Here is a 22,949-nt window from a genome sequence, read left to right as displayed (position 1 = left end):
GCAAAGATCGCAACTTCGGACATGAAAGTTGCCTGGACAGATGAACCTTCATCTACAGACAATATAAGAAGTCTCTGGACTGATTTCACACAGAATACGGGATTTCATGGAGCCAATAAACTCACCCCTGGACATAACTACAGACTACGATGGTGAGTAGAAGAATAGTATATTGAATATACCATGGTTAACTGGCGTTGCAGTCAATGTTAGTGATTGACAAAAGAGTGGTAATAGTGGTTGTGTTACTTACATCAGCATGATAAATGTCTAAAGTATCAATGGGAAACGATATAAATTGTTCTTTATTGTGCTTAGAGAAGAAGAACATTTACGTCCCGAGCATAGGGGAAATTGTAACTATATAGTGAACATACTATGGATCATTCGCGTTGCAGTCAATGGCGGTGATTGAGTTACCTCCATCAGCATGAATGACTAAAGGTATCAAAGGAAATGTTCTAATTACAATATGATAACCAGTCTAAAATTCATAGTATATGAATCGTATATGTACACTCTGAGATAAAGATACAATACAAACTTAATTAGTCCTTTTGCCATGTAATGCAAAAACGTCATCGAGTTATAGGGCTAAATCATTCCCTGTGCTGGGTACTAGTATTTGCTGGGGCGGCGGGGTAGCCTAATGGTTAAAGCGTTGGCTCGTCACGCCGAAGACCCGGGTTCGAATCCCCACATGGGTACAATGTGTGAAGCCCATTTCTGGTGTCCCCCGCCGTGATGTTGCTGGAATATTGCTAAAGCGGCGTAAAACCAAACTCAGTCAGTCAGTCAGTACTAGTATTTGCTAGTTGAAGGTTTGATATCTGCCACGGGAACAATTTGGATTTTTTTTTCACATTTACATGCTGGACTCATTTATATTAAGGATAAATGTATTTACATGAAGCTGAATTTCTCAGATTTGTTGTTTTGTGGCTGTATTGGATTCTGTAATTCCGTTACGAAACGCTAAAAGAGACCATGAAAAATCCAAACAAAAGAACCTTTATCTGACGAAATATAGCTTCCCGTTGATAATGAGCAAGTACTTTCCTGGTTGGTGTGATAGATTACTGGGAACAGCGACAAAGATGGAAGATTAGATTAAGTCATCCGTCTATATTTCTTAGTAGCAGTTATGCCACTGTCTAAAGAAAATGTGTTGCTGGGACTGTATCGATTGACGACTCCCGGATACTGTGCTGTAATATATAATGGGTACAGTCTTATACAAGATGACACGTTTAGTTGTCATTTGTCATAGGTATCATATATCATACTTACTTCATGCAGAATAAATATATATGATAAAGACACTATCACCTTGTGTGTTTTGGGATTGTATATGGAGCTGTAGGGTTGCCAAGAGGTGAATGTGTTCGCCAGTCACACTGAAGACAGGGTTCGATTGTATACATGGGTGCAAAGAGCGCAGAAGTCCATTTCTAGTGTTCCCCGTCGTGATGTTGCTGGAATATTGTTAAAAGCGGCAATATACCATACACTCTCACTCACTGGGATGGCATATATATTCTGTATCAAGTAGAAAAATTATTTCACTTAAAATTATGTTTCAATGAAGACAGTTACATGCTGAAAACAAAACTCATCACTGTTCCACACACATTACAGTGTTACATGGACAGTTGCAGTCCTGACGATGTCAGCATATATGTCCTACAACATAACAAAGGAGCTGGTAGACTACTACAGTTACCCAGTCATCACCAACACAAAGGTCGAAGTCCTTGAGGAAGTGCCTTTCCCTGCCGTCACCTTCTGCAATCAGAGTCCGTACAACATGAGCAAAGTAAGAGCAGCTGATCCTCATCTTGAGGAATTCCTAAAGAATGTCAGTGTGTTGGGTGGATTCAGAGGACCCGTAAACTGGAGCAACCCTGTACTGAATCGGCCTATCTTTCGAGAGAGTCAGTCACTTGGCTGGTGGAAAAATATACACATGAACCCAGACGATATGTTATATGTGTGTTTGATGAATGGTGTTATATATGAACCATGTTGGTCGGTGATGAAGCCTGTGTTTACCACCTTGGGCTATTGTGCCACTTTCAACTGGAATGCCTCTGATGTAGCAACAGTGCGTGTAGCTGGTTCAGATAACAATCTTCTCATTTATGTGAAAGTCGATCAGATCAACTATGTGTTGGGTTCTCAACTCTCATCTGGAATGAAGGTACTTACCATGATATATAACAAGAAAGGGAGGGGGAATGAAACGTAATTATATTTCTTCAGTAACTTCATGTCATCATAGACTAAGATGAGAATATTCTCCATGGTTATGATTCGGATGTCACGGATTCACAATATGAATGATATTGGTTCTGGGAACATAATTTTCCAAAGTATATACATTGATTTAGCAGTGATGATTAACTCAGGTTGTTTGTTTTAACAATCAATGATTTTTTTCAATGGTGAAAGGTAATCCTGCACGATCCTCGTATTCACCCAGACGTTGCGGGAACCTCCTTCCTGGCAGCTCCGGGTACAACAACTAATGCTGTTATTCAGAGATCAACGGTACGCCCAAGATGTCTTCCAACTGTCATGGATGTTAACCACAGTCGCCTGGTCGAGACTCGGTTGCAGGCCTTTCAAAATCTCCTAATGGTTCCAATGAGGGAATACGGTTTGGTTTATTGAGGTGTGGCGTCGACATGCATTGTTTGAAATGGCAAACACTTTCTGTCATCTATTTTGCCTCGGCGTGTCATTGTCTCTCACATATATTTCCTGGTGTTCACTCTCAAAGATGGCGCCATGGACGTCTTCATTATAACTTTCTTCCAAACGCCAGTTTTCTGTTTTTTAGTGAGTTGGGTTTTACGCCGCTTTTAGCAGTATTCCAGCAATACCACGGCGGGGGCTGTTAGGAGATCCTGATGTGCAATAATACATTATAAAATATATCTTGTTCATTTTATATTCCTTCTTGACTTTTCTTTGTGACATATTCTGTTACAGTACAAGTACTTACCGCCGCCTTATCGGGCTTTCAAGAACCGAATTTGTGTGGATACATTGGATCCTTCATTTAACAACACCCTGAAGTACTTCGACACATATACGTATGAAAACTGCCTTCGAGAGTGTATGACAAAGATAACATACAACATATGTGGTTGTGTCGCCATATCCGATAACCGTAAGCACATAATCATATGAATTAACAAACAAATACAAAACCGCCTAGTTATCTTTTATAACTTTTCATTTGGAGTCGTTCTGTTCTGTTCAAGTTGATTCTAATTACATAAGCAATTTTTGTCTGCATACATACACTCATTGATGCACTTACTTGTTAAAGATGTTGTGTCTTTTCGTCAAATTTTCATTCACTTATGTCTGTTTCTAGGAGCCATTGGACAGTATTGTTCTATTTATAACCTCACGAAATGCTATGCTCCGGTATATGGTAAGTACTGTTTATCCTCTGTAGCTTGAATCATTTATTGTGTGCTATTGACGTTATGGGCATGGATAAATGGGAAATCGCGATCACATTCTTTAATATTTGTTGTCAATGTCACTTATTGATTTGATAATGGATGTATTTACTAGCATTAAAAGTTAGAAAAAATATCAGTGAGTTCCTTGATTGAAAATTTCGTCTTTGAAAAATAATTCTATAGCCGTTTTCACAATGGATTTAAAAGCGACAATGCTATCTTCATAATGGCTTGCTAAAACATTTAGACATTTCTGGTCACATTGCAGGATATGTGATGAAGAATGCGACGATTCGGACACAGTGTGATTGTCAACTACCCTGCTCATTCGAGGCATATAATGTGAAGGTATCGTCTTCAAAATACCCATCAGATGTCTCTGTTCAAATGATTATGGATATTTACATGACTCCGGATGAAGAATATATCACGTGAGTACACACAAAAATGTAGCAATCACAAAAATAGAAGGTGTATTCGATTTCAATGCATAGGTCACTGTGTAACCTGGTCTATTTTGTGTGTCCTCGTGGCTCGAAGGCATCAGTCCTTCTTTATGTACTCTCTTGGTCAATGGGAATAAAACTCGTTTCGTTGGACTATGACCGTTTCTGACGACGTGAGGCTATTTTAGAACTGAGAAGCTTCAGTCGTCCACTCTGGAATCGTCGCTCACTTTGGAAGTAATAGTAATAGTTTTTGGCCGCTTTTAGCAATATTCCAGCAATCACGGCGAGGGACACCAGAAATGGACTTCAAACATTTTATTCATGAGGGGAATCGAACCCAGGTCATCGGCGTGATGAAGAAACGCTTTAATCACGAAAGTTGTAAACATGAGCAAAATACAGCACAAACTCTCTCAATAATTATGCTTATTCACAGCTGATTCTCATCATAATTGTGACCTGTACACTATTGGGTATATATGGTTCTATCCAGAGATCATTGTGTTGCCAGCATTTGCTCTTAGAGTAACCATAGAGATAAAAGCATTGTCAACTTTAGGGCTTGACAAAGCTGTCGTTTTAGTTGCAGATTATATGCTGGAGGCAGCAGATTGCATGAAACATACAGTATATTAGCCTCCCAAATCTCAATTTTTTGGCGAGTGACATACGTCTAAGGATGTCTTATCTGTTATAAAAATAGAAACCCTATTCAAAATTGAAATATCAGTATCGAAATGTTCTCGAATATTTTGGAATTTATTATGCGTTACGTTTCCTGATCACGTGATTTTGTTTTGTTTTGGTCTTCAGTGCTAGTCCGATAACTAATTGTGTACTCAGATAAGTAGAATTTAACTGTTCATTTAGAGAAGCGTAACACGATTGTTGCTTATTATGAGGAAATAAATGTCACAATAAAGGGGAGAATCCACGAAACGTGTAACTTTACCATCCACAAAACTTGATTCAGCTGGCAAAATGTTCATCTTACCAACATGTAAAATTGGGTAACGGAAATGAATTACATTTCATGTTAATATGTCTAGCTGATTAGAATGAAATGTTAGAATGAAATGTCTACCACATAAATTTTTTAACACATGAATACTGTGCGTTTTAAAAAGATATTCTTCTTAAACGGCGTTTTACCTATCATAAAATTAACATAGAAATACAGATTTTGTATTGAATGAGTGAAGTAGCAATTCACCCTTTTTATGAACATTCCCTCATGAATATAAAATTACTAGCAAAATAACTGCCTCTTCGACAACTACCCGTCTTTTTGGAACAGCTACTGCCAAACCTGGGGTTGCTGCAAATCATAGTGCCCCAGGAAAGAGCTGTACGAATACTATTACATAAAATGGACGAAGCTTGTCCATCTTAAGGAGACGCAGATTGCTATCTCAAGCGACATAGCCGTGTAAAACTTGCAGAGAAACAGGGACACAATGGGCTCCGTGCGTCGTCACGTAAATCTCGTGACCGTCACACGCCACGTTTTGAGATTGCTATTCTTTAACAGTGTCGGCGAACATTTTTGTCTCTTATCAAAATACAATTGAGCACGCTTTGCTTCACGCCTTTCGAATATTTTATCATGAATCTTTCCATTCCTGTCACACAAATACTATCATTTCAGAAAGAACTTTCTCGAGATAAGACTTTTCTATGAGGACCTGATCGTACAGTCGACGGAGCAAATTCCAAAGTACACAACGGAGACTCTCATTGGTGAGTACACTCATGATCTTCATTATTTCAACGGGTTTTCTAACAAAGTATAGGAAAGTATTGAAGTACGACTGACCACAATATATGACGGTGTGATCCTGTTCTTTTAAGTCAGCTGCTTCCTATTGTATTCATTTATGTAGAATTTATAGATTTTCCTAAGCAGGCTTCCCAGTTAACCTATCACTCATCCTACACTTTGTTGTGTTGCCAGGAAACTTGGGGGGTCAGATGGGCATCTGTCTCGGAGCCAGTATCTTGACTGTCACAGAACTCGGAGAGTTCCTCTTCATTGTCTGTCTGTCCATCTTCAGAAGATGTAAGCGCGGCAGCGAAGTCAAACATGTCAAACCTGTGAAGCAATGAAGAATATGCAGGTTGTTTAAGAGGCATTTAGACGTTGTCATTAACGACCGGACAGGGTTGTCTTGTGCATTATATTTTTTGTTATTCTCTTCATCGGTGTTTCGATTGTGGTGCTGTTACCGTCGGGACACTTGTGTGCAACTAGGTACGATGTTGTTATGCAGCTAAGAGCTTAAGTGCATCAAGATCGATCAAGTGACAAATGGACGGAGCCTTGGATTTGATTTAATGTGTGGTTGGAATAGATGACTAATACATATATATGTTGTGATTCCATTTGATAGGTAAGGGATCCTCAAGGGGTGCTAAAGTACTGTAAAATTATTGTCCTCCTGAGAGGGTACGTAAGTCCACAAACATTCAAAATAAATTCAAATTTTCCAGTATTTTTAATCGTAGAATATGTGTCTTTTTAAATGTATGGCTAGATTTGCTAACGGCTGAAGGGATGATGTAAATCCAGCTAGGGCCCATGCAGGACGCAAATGTACTGTAAGTCCCCATGGTCCCTAGTATGGTGATCTACCTTCAAATTTACAATCTATAGCCTATTTTTATATTGTATTGTCATTTACAGTTCAAAGATATATATTAGATTTAGTTACTAGTTTTAAATGGATATCTGTGATACACTGGTAGTTTAACTGTTTAACTGATCTTTAATATAATTATAAATTGTTCTGGTCACGATATGGTTGAAATATTGCCGATGTGACGATAAATATTACCTCACTCACTCATGATAGGTGAGGTTTGGCTGCTTGGATGAATAATAGTATTTGCTATCCAATGCCATTCCTCGTCTGCAAAGAAAGCTAACGCTGTAGAGACTGCAATAACTAACAGCCTTTGGGATACTCCAAGGAATGCGTGAGCACGGACTTGTAAAAAACAGAGTCAGAGAATATTTGTCTTGCTCACAGATCCATATGTGAAAACAAATGCATTTTGTGCAGATTTGTATATCACTTAGTTTAATGCTTGTTCTAACAGTCGGCTGAGATGGAGTCTGTGTCATATTTGCAGTTATTTGTCAGTTATTATGCAGCCTGAGTAATGTTGAAATTCATGGAATATCCAGTGGGGCCGCACACTGACACGGGGCAAGGAACGTTCATGTAGGTGTGAAATTTCACTTTGAAAACGTTGGGATCGAATTTGCTTGGCGATAGAATCAATAATATGCGCAGCTTCCGCTCAATCCCATACCTTCACAAAAATCATTCACACTAATATAAAGTTGATATATTGTGTAAACTTTGCATATGCTTGTATTATTGTTATTAATTGCTCCAATTATTTAGAAAATGTTAAGAACCAGGTTAAATTTCCACATCATCAGACAACAGCAAAACGTAGCGGCACGAGATTGGATACGTCTTAAGTAAATTGGGACGAATCAAATAATAGCAGGGTTATTCTGACTAGAGCAATGTATACAAATTTGAATAAATTTAGTCCATAGAACCTTAGTAAAAAGGCAGTGAAACTACAAATGTATCACAGATTCTGACTTAAAAGTAGCAAGCTATCAGAAACAAATATTACAACAGAGAACAAGGCAATATGGAAACGGGCGACAAATCGACAGGTGGATCACCAACAAACCAGGGGCCATGCGGAATCACAGTACATTTTCTACTTTCTTTGACCACCTACAGAAGATGTAAAAAGACACCAATGTCAAGCCTAGCAAACCTACTAATACATCAGTAGTTCGAAGTTTCAAGGTAGAAGTTTGATGCTATATAGTTCTACATTTGAATGACTTGTGCACTATTACTTCAAAGCGAAAGTAGTGTACGAAATGTGATATTCCACGGAATGGGTGAGCACAGAAAAAACTCAACTAATTGTACTGACGATCAGAATTTACAAGGTAAATGTAGATGTACATGCACACGTATTTAAGAACTATTACATGCTGTAAACTTCGTACAATTTGCCATTTCGACAAATGCAATTAATAAACATTATGCAGCATTGCTTGACAGATGTCCTTTTTGTCACTTTCATTACACCATTTGACGCAGAGGAATAACATGGAGAGATACGTCATCTTTACCCAGTGCTTGTCTTATCAAGCTGATTCATCAAAGATCAGGTTATCCGGCTCATTGGTCAAGGTGCTATTGCACTGCAAATGTATAAATTATTGTTCATACCTTTTGGTTCTGGTTTGTCAGTACAAACGTAATATTTGATACTTTAGGTGTCCTGCAGATTTTGTGTGTTAATGAAGCATGCGACACAGTTAGAGGAACATAATTATAAGTTATTGGGAGAAAATGTTACTAAGATATCTACCCAACTCATCTCCGAAGCCATTCTCAAAAGTTCGGCGTTGTGGAAGCCTCGATGGCTGAGTGGGTTAGATCACTGACTTTGAGTACTGGGCATTTCGTGCCACATTCCGAGAACGTGGACTCAACCTCACAATAGATATGAGAATATGTACTGGAACAACCCATTCCATCAGAAACAATGTCACAATATATTCCTAAAAGGACATCATGTATTCATAGTTCAAGGCCATCGCAGATTTGCGAAATAACACTTGTTAGAGGGCTACACTAAGGTTGTGATCTTGAATATGATTTGTCGGATTTCCATTTTCGTGAAATCAACTGTGACAGTGATTCAGGTCGTTGATATTGTATGCTTCTCTCTGGGAGTGTGGATACGAATTCCCTATTGGATTCAACCAAAACAAGTATTGGTCTAGCATGTGTACTTTACAACGAAAGTGTAACCGCAAATATAACACATGTCAGTATTGGAGTGCTAGTCAACACGGATGACATTTTTTAACTGGAAAAAGAGAGAAGAAAACTCCAGGTGCCTGCTGAGTGCAGTGAGATGCTGGGATAGAAGATGATCATGTACCAGAAACATGCAAACGTTCAGTGGGTCTTCAGTCAGAAGACTAAAACTTCCTTCCTTATGTCAGTAGCCTTTTATGATATCATTATGTTCATGTGTTACGGGCAGACTACGTAAAGAGAAGCACCAGAACCATGACAACAACTAAAGCCGCCAATCCGGTTATATTACTCACAGCGAAGACAAATCAAAGGTAAGTAACGCTCAATCGATTGCTAGACATAGATATGGCTAACAGCAGCGTTTCCAGGACATTCGCGATCCGGCAGCGGGCGCCGGTGTGAGGGTTCAATATAAGGTAGTAACAATGCCAGCAGAGGCCCCGACTTCGGACAAGAAAGTTGCTTGGACAGATGAACTTTCATCCACTGACAATATAAGAAGTCTCTGGACTGATTTCACACAGAATACGGGATTCCATGGAGCCAATAAACTCACCCCTGGACATAACTACAGACTACGATGGTGAGTAGAGCATAGAGTAACTGTAGCAATATAATGAACACACCATGCATCAAAGGGTTTGCAGTTAGCGGTACTGATTGACAAATGTGTGGCAAGACTGCCTGCTATGCTTCCATAGTTATAATGACTGTCTAAGTATCAAAGTAAGTGTTAGGGTTATAATGTGATTACTTTTAATTTAATTTTAATGTGTTTAGATAACATGGTATATGAACCGTGCATTTATCATCCAAAACTCTGTTCCACAGTAGATATCCCTTGTGTGAGATCTGACAGCAGCAGTACTGTGTTCAGAGAAGTACATTTTTCATTGAAAACTAATGAAGAGTGATTTTTGATGATAAATAGAATCTCACCCTCGTGTCTTCTGATATCAAATATATCAACATTCGTTGGTAAAAGTAAAAATTTGTTACTTTATCAACTCGTGGTGATATATTTGATATCAAAAGACACTCGGGTGAGATTCTCTATATACACCCTTTAGAAAACCAATACAATACAAACTCACTTAGTCCGATTGCCATGTAATGCAAAAAGACGTTACTGAGATGGATAAGTGACATTATTTTCTCTAATGGGTAAGTGATTGATCAGCATTCAGTGGAACACAATGGATAGTTGAAGATTTGATACCGAGTACAGGCACAATTCACATTTAATATTAAAGGAGATAGATTTAACATCAACTTCTTAGCATATGCTAAATAGGCAAACAAAGTATACTTATTGACACTAAAATAATATTAAAATTAATACGTGATTTTATTATGATCTAAAAGGCACCAAACAACTGCTCTGATTGCACAACCTGCTCGTATGCATTTCGTAAACCCAACCTCTGCAAAGCTCGCGCTATGACACCAGAATGGAGAGCCGCCTCCCGTTTGTTTACAGTGCATTCATCTACATAACACTCGGGTGAGTTTTCCGTTAAGATGGTTAATCTCGGTTTGTGCGAGATGTGAGATGGCATATTCTTTCGTTGGGGTGTCCCAGTCCATCAAAAATGTACCAAGTGACTTTATTAAAATTTCCAAGCATAACTGTAGACCAACTTAGCAAGGAGGAAATGTCGGATATTGCATAACTTGTATCAATGGTAAATGGTCACAACCATGTATACTACACACACTTTTCAAAAGTAAAGTCAGCAGTAATCATGTAAACAAAGAAGTGTTAGACAAGGATAATAAGATATATTCTCATAGGTTTGGCATTGGCTCTACTTTTCATGGATAAATGAGAAAGGGAAAATGGTGTGTGCCAGTTTTATTGGATAAACATGGTTTCACTGGATATATGTTTATCATCGAACATTAGTGTTCAGTCTGAGGTGCATCTAGGGTTTATCAAGGGAAAGAGCTATTACAGATATAAACCAAAGAATATGGCGTACATTCTTTAGATAAACATATTGTGATAGGTATATCTTAGATTAATATTGTCAGTTTTATTTCAATAAGTGCTATGTTTATTTGTTCCTTCGTTTATGTTGTGTTTGTGTGTAATATAAGGTAGTCCGTGATATAATGATGGATCTTTTGGTTAAGACTAATAGAGTACTTATTGTGAGCTTAATACTAGCCACGGAGATTTTTCAGTGAAGTACATGTTACAACAAATGTTTAAACGGCGGTAATAACTGAACCAACCATCACTAGACACAGACAATATACAATTAATGCAAGAAATCACAAGCAATTTATTTTGACAACAATAAGCTTGCACAATTCACATAAGAATAACTGTTTACGAAAAACATAGATAAGTAACGTCATTTTTTACAGAAACGCGAGGGTAGCGTCTAATATTACTAGGTTTATAGTATAACGCTTCTAGCTCTACTATTCATTGGTATATGCATATGCTTTCATAAATATGTACAAACATATGCTTGATTCTTGAATTGCTTTCTGTATAGTCATATGTACACACACACCACTGTTACACCTGAAACATAAGTACACCTGTGAAGAAAACTCGCAATCGTAAAAATTGTAAACATCTGTCTACGAAGGACAGAAAGACAACATTACTAGAAAATCACAAATAAATAGCTTAAAACTAGCTACTATCTCTCAGATTTGATTTCAATCTGAATAATACAAGAAACAAACGGGCTGTAGATCGCCAGCAACTGAAGGGACCATGAAGAATTTGATCTGGAACTATGCTAGCCGTAATTGACAATTTGAATAAAACATGTGCCATTTGTACCAGAATGTATCGGACGTTAAAGAACGTAATAATGGCATTTCATGTGTTTTTACATACTGTAAAGACAGTTTGTAAAACATTCAGTTGTATATTTTACAAACAAAAACGATAGTTTTACAACATTTAAGAAATAGGGTTACCAACAGCTTGACCCTTCATTAATGACGCCGAGTATATATCGACTGCTGTTATGTTCCAATTGACAACACACGCAATATACTAATGCGCTCATACGTACAACAGTTGTAACGTTTACACACCGTTTGATAGAAATGTCATATTTACTTTTATGACTGAAGTTCAAAATTATTTCATATGAGCTTCAAACACTATCACTTTGAGTATTTTGGGATGGTAAATGGGGCGGCGGGTTAGTCTAGACGATGAAATGTTCGGTCATCACGCTAAAGACAAGGTTCGATTGCCAATATGGTTTCAATGTAAGCAGTCCCATTTCTGGTATTTATCGACGCTGATATTGCTAAACGCGGCGTGAAATCATGCTCAGTCACTCACTGGGATAGTATTTATTTTGTATCACGTCGAAACAAGATTTCACTTCAAATAATAGACAGTTACATACAGAAAACAAACTCATTACTATTCCACACACATTACAGTGTAACATGGACAGTTGCAGTCCTGGCGATGTCAGCATATATGTCCTACAACATAACAAAGGAGCTGATGGACTACTACAGATACCCAGTCATCACCAACACAAAGGTCGATGTCCTTGAGGAAGTGCCTTTTCCTGCTGTCACCTTCTGCAATCAAAGTCCATATAACTTGACCAAAGTAAGAGCAGCTGATCCTTACCTTGAGGAATTCTTCAAGAATGACAGTGCGTTGGGTAAATTCATAACGCCTGTAAACTGGAGCAACCCTGTACTTAATCGGACTACCTTTCGAGAGAGTCAGTCACTTGACTGGTGGAAAGAAATATACATGGACCCAAAAGAGATGTTATATGTGTGTAAGATGAATGGTAATTGGTATGAAATATGCTGGTGGGCGATGAAGCCTGTGCTTACCACATTCGGTTATTGTGCAACTTTCAACTGGAATACCTCTGATGTAGCTACCGTGCGGGTTCCTGGTTCAGATAACAATCTTCACATTTATGTTAGAATCGATCAGATCAACTATGTGCTTGGTTCTCAACTCTCATCTGGAATGAAGGTAATCCATACATTTTAAAGGAGCGGATGTATTGTAAAACAAATTCGTGACGTTAAAAAGCTTATTGTCATGTGTTCAATAAATGATGAAACTCGGTGAAAAATTGCGATTTGTTATCAAAATTTACACCCAAACGCAGCTATTCACATGCACGATATTTGCACATGCTTTTCAGCAATTTGATGCATGATCCTCGTGCAATTAATCTGCATAAGGTTGGCAGATGTTTCCCCCAACTTAGTAGAGAAATTCATCTTCGTTTTAACCACATGTACATACATAAATTATAGTGATCGATTTAAGCGAGTCTAAACTTTTGATGGGTAGTATATATTACAGGGCATAGGAAATAAATGTAACGAAAGTATACTTTTTCAATGGTTCCATTTCAACAATGAATGCCTTGACCAAGATAGGTGAGGTGAGGTGAAACTGGGTTTAACGTTGTGCTTGAGAATATTTCGCTCATATGACGACGTGCATGCGGGTGTATATGTATGTGCGGCTGCTTGTACTAGCCCAGACTGAAGCTGGTTTTATAGTGCTAGCCCACTGAGATACCACGCCGCAGTGAAGCATGAATACCCCACTCACACACATTATACTGACTCCGAGCCGACCAGTCCTTGTTGTACCCATTAATGCCGGACGCCAGACAGGGACCAACAATTACCATATTTTAACGTCTTTTGGTATCACGCTCTCCGGGCGGATGCTCTAACCACTACACCACGGAGGCGGTCGTGACCAAGATAAGAATTTGTTGCATGGTATTGAAGATTTGGATATCATCAGTTTGACAAATATGAATGATACTGATTCGGCAAACTTAATTCTCTAAGTTATATAGATTCATTTGACAATGATGATTAAGCCAGTTTGTCTCTGGAGAATCGAATTTCCAATGTTGAAAGGTAATCCTGCACGATCCTCGTATCCACCCAGACGAAGCGGGAACCTCCTTCCTGGCAGCTCCGGGTACATCAACTTATGCTGCTATTCAGAGATCAACGGTACGCCCTAGATTCAAATGTGTCTTCTAAACGTTGCCAGAGCTGTTAACCACACGTTCGCTTGATCGAGATTCAGTTTTTGTCTGCTCGCCCTGACAAACCTAAAGTTTGGCTTAATGGTTCCACATATGAAATGGGTTTGGTTTAGCCCCAGGCTAGCTCTACCCGAAACGTTCGTAGCCTTACGTGAGTGAGTGAGTTAAAATTTAACGTCACCTGGGCAATATTTCAGCCATATAGTGACGAGAAATGTTGGACATGCACAATAAATATAAGTAGGTAAATAACCAGTCATCGACGGACTGTAAACTAACTAGAGTATAACAGATATGGATATAAAACTAGCAAGGAAAACTAAAACATTTTAATGAAAGCAGACAATAAAACACGGGCTATAGATCGCCAACAACTGAAGGTAGATAACCATACTAGGAACAAAGGGGACTTACATTACTTTTACTACCTGCATGAACCCTAGTTGGATTTACACCATCCCTTCAGCCGCTGGCGATGGTAGGCAGATTTAGCCGAAATTTATAAAAAAAAAAAAATACTACGATTAAAAAGTATGGTTGAGCGAAATTGATTGGAAAGTTTTTGGGACTTACGTATTCTCTCAGGAGGACAATAATTGTACGCTACTTCAACCCCCTTTGAGGATACAGCCACAAACAATCAAAGTTGAAAATCTGAAATACCAAATGTAAAACTTTCGCTATTTACAAAACATATATCAAAATCCATTTAACATATCTATCTCTTTTAAAAAATCAATGATTAAATGATAATTAACTTTATTAAAAAGGTCATTGACTCTTTTGGTATTAAAATATATATAATACTTTGTAAGCCCATTCTTAATACATTGACTTTGATCAAATTTAACAATTTAACAATTTGTAGGACTAATATGTTGCGAGAATAAGGGCCCAGGTTCGCACGAAGATATTTGGTTATTAGCTGGTCGTCCTGACAAACATTTTATGCTGCTTAATGACTGTGTTGAAAGAATGGTTTTGGTTTAACCCGAATTTATGCAATGTTTCGATTACGTCACAGTGTGTCTGTTTATTAATTGTATGTTTCATGTTAACCTTGAATTATTCTGACTTAATTATCTCATGCACATGTATATATCCTCGAAAGTAGGTTAACCTTAAGGAGGAATGGAGGTGTGGAGATTACACGCAATGAAATGTTCATCACTGTCTTCATGCTTCCGTTTCACATCAAGCCTCCTCTTGCAATACTTCCTCACATCCATTTTCTGGAGTTCAGTCTGGAAGAACTCTGGATGTCTTCACCATAAGGAGAATTGGTGTTAATAGGTCCTGGTGTTTAGTAATATATCATAAAAGGAATGTAGTACATGTTATATTACATCTTGACAATTATTTGTGACATTTCTGTTACAGTACCAGTACTTACCGCCTCCCTATCAGGCTTTCAAGACTCGAACATGCGTGGATACATTGGATCCCTCATTTATCAACACCCTGGAGTACTTCGACATATACACATATGAAAACTGCCTTCAAGAGTGTATGACAAAGATGGTATACAATATATGTGGATGCGTGGCAATATCCGACAACCGTACGTTCATACATTATGTGGCTTTCAAATCAAAACCTAACGTTATCTGTGATTTTATTACCTCATACGGTATTCTTCTCTCTTCCAGTTGCTTTTAATCACTTCTGTACCGTTGAAATCAAAACGTTACAAGAAAGTGATGTAATGACAGTCGATAATGTTCTTCGTCTTCATTTTGAAAACACAATTTCAGCATGTTTTGTCTGTATGTAAGTGACTGATTGACGGAAAATGTTTTATTATGACGTTGCGTCTTTTCGTAAAATTCTCATTCGCACATATCTATATTCCTAGGAGCCATTGGACAATACTGTTCTATTTATAACTGGACGACATGCTATTCGCCGACATATGGTAAGCGTGAAACTATATCTTGTGTAACATATATCATTTACTGTCTGTTGTTCACCATATGGGCACGGATAAAGGGGTTATCAATATTACTGGCTGCATGTTTTAACATAATAATCACAGTCTTTGTTGTTTGTTTTCAATGTCACTGATGCTTTGTTAATGGATATATTCATGAGCTTTCTTTTCTAGCAAAAAGTACTCTTTCCCTGCGGATCATTTTTGGAGCGTATGATCGTATTGTTATGCATTCTGAGTTTTCAATATTTCTTTGTGCCATATTTCACATTGTTATTCTATTCTGTTAATCACAATACATTTGATCAAAGGTGAGAAATGAATTGCGCATTTCTGGTCATGTTACAGAAAATGGTATGAAGAATGCAACGATTCGGAAACTGTGTGCTTGTCTACAACCCTGCTCATTCGAGGCATATCATGTAATGGTATCATCGTCAAAATACCCATCTGATGTCACTTTTCCCTTGATTCGAGACCTCAATGCGATTTCAAATGATGAATATATCACGTGAGCACACTCACACACACTTTCCAAACGACCTAGTTTACTTGCCATTTGTTTCAATAACCAACAAAGACTTATCACCTTTTTAGATTACTATACTTTGACAGTGTAGTTATGGAGAGTATTGAAGGGTGCAGTTCTGAACTGAACACCTTTGCCACATAATCTATCTTACCCAGGACAACAAATCAGGACAGTGGTGTGTTTCGTGTATGACGCTGTGAGGAAAATAATGAGAACATATCTACATGCAATCGATAGACTCAAAGCTTTTGAATGTTTTGTGACAAGTCAATTCATTCTAGCCATAAAAATCATTATCATTTCAGAAAGAACTTTCTCGAGATAAAACTGTTCTATGATGACCTGATCGTACAGTCGACGGAGCAAACTCCAAAGTACACAACCGAGACACTCATTGGTGAGTTCACACATGGTTTTCCGTGTTTCTAACGGAATTACTTACTTAATTATCTACCTCAGTCACATAAGTACTGGCCATGAGAAGTACCATGGACCAAAATATATGATCCTGTCGTGATCCAGGTTTTAGACAGTATGTAAATCATTGTTTCACGATAGATGTTCTCAAACAATATAATTGATCCTTCACCTTGACGTTTGTGTGTTTCCAGGAAACTTGGGGGGTCAGATGGGCATCTGTCTCGGAGCCAGTATCCTGACTATCACAGAACTTGGAGAGTTCCTCCTCATTGCCTGCTTGTCCATCTTCAGGACAAGATGTAAACCCGGTGGCGAAGTCAAACCCTTGAATCAGTGAAGAATATCTAGGTCTTTTAAGTTGCTTTTTGACGTTGTCATTGACGGTCGGAACAGCTAGGTTACTTTTATATTCAATTTTTATGGTATTTTTTTTATGTCGCGTTTGTGTTGCTGGTGCTGGTGCACAGCAAGATGTTCTTATATGTGCATCAGGATCGACACACACAACAAAATGCGATTCCAGCAAGGGGAGGGTTTGCTGGTTGGCCGATTCAGGGTATTAAGTTAATCAAGTCACTGTGCATTGTCAATTCCCTTCTTCAAAGAAGATTGCAAGAGCTGCTCCTATCTGTGATACGCCAAAGAATGCGGGAGCACGGACGTCAAAGCAACAGATTTTGTTAGTTTTGCATACAGATCCAAATCAGCATACACGTATTGCTTTTTTAAAGCTTGTTCTAACAGTCGACGGAGATGTAGTTGGTGGCTTATTTGGTGAGAGTATGATGTAGAGTTCAAGCTATTTAGCGATTATTTTGTTTTGAATGTTTTGAATTACAAATCAGTTATGACAGAACCTGTGCAGTGAGACCGTTACTTGCACTGGACAAGGAACTAACCCTAAGGTGCGAAATATCACTTTGACATTCTTGGAACTTTAAATCCTTCATACACAACATATGCTTGTATTATTATCTGTGATTCCTTTCATCCGACGACAGAAACGGTACCAGCAGGTGAGTGGATATGGTGGCATACGTTTTATGAGAGACTGACTGAATGAATTTAGTTTTACGCTGCTTTAAGCAATATTCCAGCAACATCTTGCGGGGGGACACCAGAAATGGGCTTCACAAATTGTACCTATGTGGGGATTCGAACCCTGGTCTTCGGCGTGACGAGCCAACGCTTTAACCACTAGGCTACCCCACCGCCCCTTTTATGAGAGAGTCATGAAGGATCAAGTAACAGAAGAGCGAGTCGAAATTTTTGTTGTGCAGAAAATTGTTTGTGTTGCTTAACAAATTATTTAATACATATAGTGTTATGAGTGTGTGTTTTTTATGTAAATTTGTAATACTAGTATCGTTGATTAAGTGATAGTTATTATGGATCACGATGTTTAAAGTTTTGAGTATGGGTTTTGGGTCACATGTCGCATCGTGTATGTTCAATGGACTGGTATTTTTTAGCAGTACGTCGTTTTGAAAGCGCTCCAGAGTTGCCTCCCTTGGCTTTTTTGTTTTGACTTCCTGTCATATGTTCGAGAAAATCGCTTAATGTTCTGAGCGGATAGTGATGCTGCCTACGAGAACTGTGCAAGAGCTATATAAAGGCTGGTTGTTGCGTTGTGAGGCGGGGACTAACACAGACCTTTCATATCACTGGATTTATATACATATGTCTGCCTTCGTCAAGCTGACCTACATTTCAAGACTGACCGTGCTCGTCTATATTCAACATATGTCATTGTAAACAACCTTCAATCAGTATATCTGCACACACTGTAAATGTCAAGACTCTGGTGAGTTTATAGTTTATATTTGTGACCCCATACTTTAGATTTGTGACTCAATTGCAATTTACTAGATATCTGTATTGTCATTCATTGTAGCTTGTTCATTGTTTGCTTAATATATTATTGAATATTTTAGACTTGTCTGTGTTCTATTTTACTTGTTCAAAGGGGATTTTAAACCTTTTGTCACGGCAAATTATTAACCGTAACAATGCATATACATATATACCATCTTACTGGTGTCTTCTCGTGAATGCGATTGTTTTGGGTATTTGTTCAATAAAGTTTACTCTTCAAACCACCAACAATGCCACATAAGTATATTCATATATATATATATTACGACATCATATACATGATACAACAACCCGGTAGATGATTGCCGTTGCATTGTCACCTAACTGTTGTACAACAAATCTCCCGAGAGTTCGTCACTCCGGATCTTTACGTGAGTTTAGACAGTTATAGGTATTGTTGAAGAATCACATCTATTTGTTTCAAAGGTACTGAAGTTTCTAAATAGCAGATGTATGTAAACCCTTAATTTATTAACAGTTATCTCCAATTCAAAGTGTGAGGGCTATACATATGTTAGTATAATGTACTGCTGGGCGGTACAGCGGTGGGAGTAAACCAGGTGAAGTCCTTCACCAAGTCTGTCCAGAGTCGGTCAGATGTGGAGAAGATTTCTGAGAAACCATTGCATCGTGTGTACATGCAGTGCGTGGAACAGAACAGCAATCCAACCGACTCCTTCACCTGGATGAAGTCGGCTGGTCTTAAATGTGAAACTGAGGGCTTTATTTTTGCTGCTCAGGACCAGTCACTTCCCACTCGCAATCGCCTAAATGTGATTCTTAGAGAAAATATTATCATTAAATGTCTATTGTGTAATGCATTTACAGATACTGTCCAACACATTGTCAATAGATGCCCTGCCTTGGCATAAAGATCATATCGTACAAGACATGATGGCATGGCTCGTTGCTTCTACTCTATCGTCTTCGCCTTGGATTTGACTCCGAGGTCCATCCATAGTACGACCCTGAACGTGTCCAGGGCGTCATGGAAAACTTCTTTGGAATAGGCCCATATATGACCTCAGAAAAATTACAGCCAACAAACCTGATCTTGTCCTTTTTGATAAAGCCAATGAATTTATTTATATCATTGAATCTTTTGTCCCTTTTGACAACAATGTGATTGGCAAGATTCCGGAAAAGCATGATAAATGCTTTTGAAATGTCTCGCTTGCATCCCATGTACACTGTCGTCATGCTCCCCATTGTTCTCGGTGCCCTAAGTTTGGTACCTCCGAATATCTTGGTGCAGATCAAGAGAGTGCCCGGGTTCTCATCCCTTTTTTCACTCTGGGCAGTGCAGTGTTTGGGAGTCTACATATTTTCTGGACAGTTCTTGGTGGGTTCGACAAGTAAGCGTTTCCCGGGAGAAGTCCCATTCGCTGTCTGGGCGGCGTGTAGAGGGGTCAAGGGCCCTGAGCTGATGATGAGCCTTACCTGCCTGACTGTGCCAGGATCACCTGAACCCTCTCTGCGGCATTTTCTAATCTGTTAAATTTAATAACCCGTTGCATAATTATTTTGCAACTGGCCAATATGGCGTTATCTTCTTCTGGTACAAACACACGTGTGAGTGAGTAAGGTTTAGCCCGCTTTTCGCCATATTCCAGCAATATCACGGCGGGGGAATCCAGAAATGGGCTTTACACACTGTAACCATGTGGGGAATCGAACCCGGGTCTTCGGCGTGACGAGGGAACGCTTAAACAGGTAGACTACCCCACCGTTCCAAACCAACGTTGGAATTACAGGTACCACAAATACCGCTGCTGTAATGCAAAATTGCCAGGTCCCGCAAGTAGTTGCCAATACGCACATGAAAATAAACGTTTGGTTTGTCTGTTTGCTTGTTTGACACCGCACTCGTCAATATCCAGGCTTTATGGCAGCGGTCTGTTAATAATCGAGTCAAGAAAATACACCGATCAACATCATGAACATCAATCAAAACAATTAGGGTTCGAGGATATGCGTCAACCAAGTCATTGAGTGAGCAATGTCCCTGCTATATGGCAGCGGTCTGTAAATAATCGAGGTTGACCAGGCAACCCAGTGATCAACAGCATGACCATCGATATACGCAACTGATAGGATGCCAGACAAGTCAGCCTGACCTCCTTATCCCGTTAGACGACAAACAAGGACTGCTAAAAAAACATTCTAACCCGGATCCTCAAGAGTCATGAAATATTGGCTATTCACATGAAAAGTGAGTTTCCTCCATTTTGAATCCCTTGTGACAAGAGGGTGACATTCAGTACTGTCTGACTAAAACGATTTTTCCATCACAATGGATAGCTTTTTGTCGGTTTTATCTATAAAGGATGGTTTTAATCATATGTATTCCCATTTAACCATTTAAAAGAATAAAATAAATTGCTAATTTACCCATACGATTTGTAATTGTGTAGATAGTTTATGTTTAATATTGGTTGTGTTTAATTTTCAACATACTTGATTGACTGCAGTATCATCGAAGCGGCTTCACAGGGTGTAACACTATTGCCACTCCGTTTGGTGTTGAAAACCTGAGACAGGTTGCAGTTTTGAGCAATTTCAAATATATTCCCGTGTGTTCCTCCGATGTGGTATCAGTGGAATACTGATCCAAGTGGCGTAAAATCATGCATATTCCAATGTTACAAATTAACCGTTGGTTCCATGCATAACATCTGATGCAAATTAACATAACGAGGTTGGAACCGTATTCACAGCAACATCTTCCAACTTGACTGCACTTCATTTCCCGTACCTACCACTATTTTTGATCGTAGCATATATGTTCGTTTAATTTGTGGCTAGATTATCTAAAATTACCAATAGCTGAAGGGATGGTGTAAATCCACCTAGGGTCCATCCAGGAAGCAAATGTACTGTTAGTCCCTAGTATGGTGCCTAGTATGGTGATCTACCTTCAGTTGTTGGCAATATATAGCCTGTTTTTACCTTGTATTGTCATCTATAGTTAAACTGTTTTAGAGTTAATTACTATACTTAAATTCGAATCTGTTATAATCTTGTTATTTTACTGTCCTTCGTTGACAGGTTTTACAATTTACCATTAATTACTATGTATAAAATTAATTGTTCTCATTACGATATGACTGAAATATTGCCGATGTGACGATACATTTAACTCACTCACTCACTCATTTCCCGAAAAGGTTTTTCTCGCAGCACAAGAACAAAGATCAATGATACAGATCAGGATGTCATTAATTAAGAATAAAGTGACTATTGTTTCGGTATAGATTCTTACACTGTTTTCAAGATAAAAGTACCACCTGGTGTAAGAAGCGAAACGTTGCTTGGTGCGGAAACTAAGAAATGGTTATCAATAAAGTTCTCCGATTTATCATTGACTCACAAACCTCTAGAATGCCGATCAAACAATAAGCATAAAGAATGCTACAAACCTCGGTAAAAGTATAAAAGTTCTCAGTTCCATTATTGGCAGTCAAATGTAACTAGAGACAGGCGATCTAAGGGACAAAGACCCCAATTGACACTGGCAAGGCTCGCTGATCAGCAAACAATGAACACATGTACAGTCCGATTACCATAACAACTGAAGAAACGTTATCTCCATAGATAGTTAAAACCACTTTCTGACAAGACAATCGGCAAAATGCATTGGCAACCAATTCAGTAGACTGAGACCACATATTACCTGTGTGTTAGTTACTTAGGCACGAGAGATTGTTTGGTTAGCTTTGGTTGAATGCCTACCATCAAATAGGTATGATAGACATTAAAACAATGCAACCGGTGCTAACCTAATTCCTGGACTAACAAAATGAACAATATTCTTGACTCCTTACGGGTGCGGGGAGGTGAAAGGTGAATTGTACGAGCCTGTGACACTGCCTTGGCTTGGACCATACTTTAAACGGAATTTGTATGTTAAAGGCCGAGGTTGAAACCTATACAGAGATGGGATGTGGCATCCCTGCCTTGTCAAAGCTGTCTTTCGATGCAAAGCAATGAGGTATTCAAGTACATTCCATGAATTATCAAAAAATTGACTTACCGGTTCATAATGAAATTAAGCCATAGTGTAAAGAAGTATGTTATAAAGGCTCAAGGAAAAATGTATGGATGCAGACAGCCTACAAAACATACATTTTGAAAATATATTTCTCTTTTTTTAAATCCAGATTTAAATTTTTCACTGTGTCAGTCAGGTGGCCAGAGAAGGTGCCTTTCCACAGAAACAAGCCTGTGAGTGGGTTAGTTTTGGGTGAAATTTCATTCAGGGTTTCATATTTTCAGGCAGGCTGTGATAGTGTCCCCCTCCCCACTCCCTGGCCCCATGCTGTGCAGGGTTAGGGATGTACGCTTAATTAATGTTTAATGT

The sequence above is a fragment of the Haliotis rubra genome, unplaced genomic scaffold (genome assembly GCF_003918875.1).
Source record: "Haliotis rubra isolate DU_JTF1 unplaced genomic scaffold, ASM391887v1 Scf423, whole genome shotgun sequence".
Classification (NCBI taxonomy): Eukaryota; Metazoa; Mollusca; class Gastropoda; order Lepetellida; family Haliotidae; genus Haliotis; species Haliotis rubra.
Note: the sequence above shows the minus strand (reverse complement) of the source record.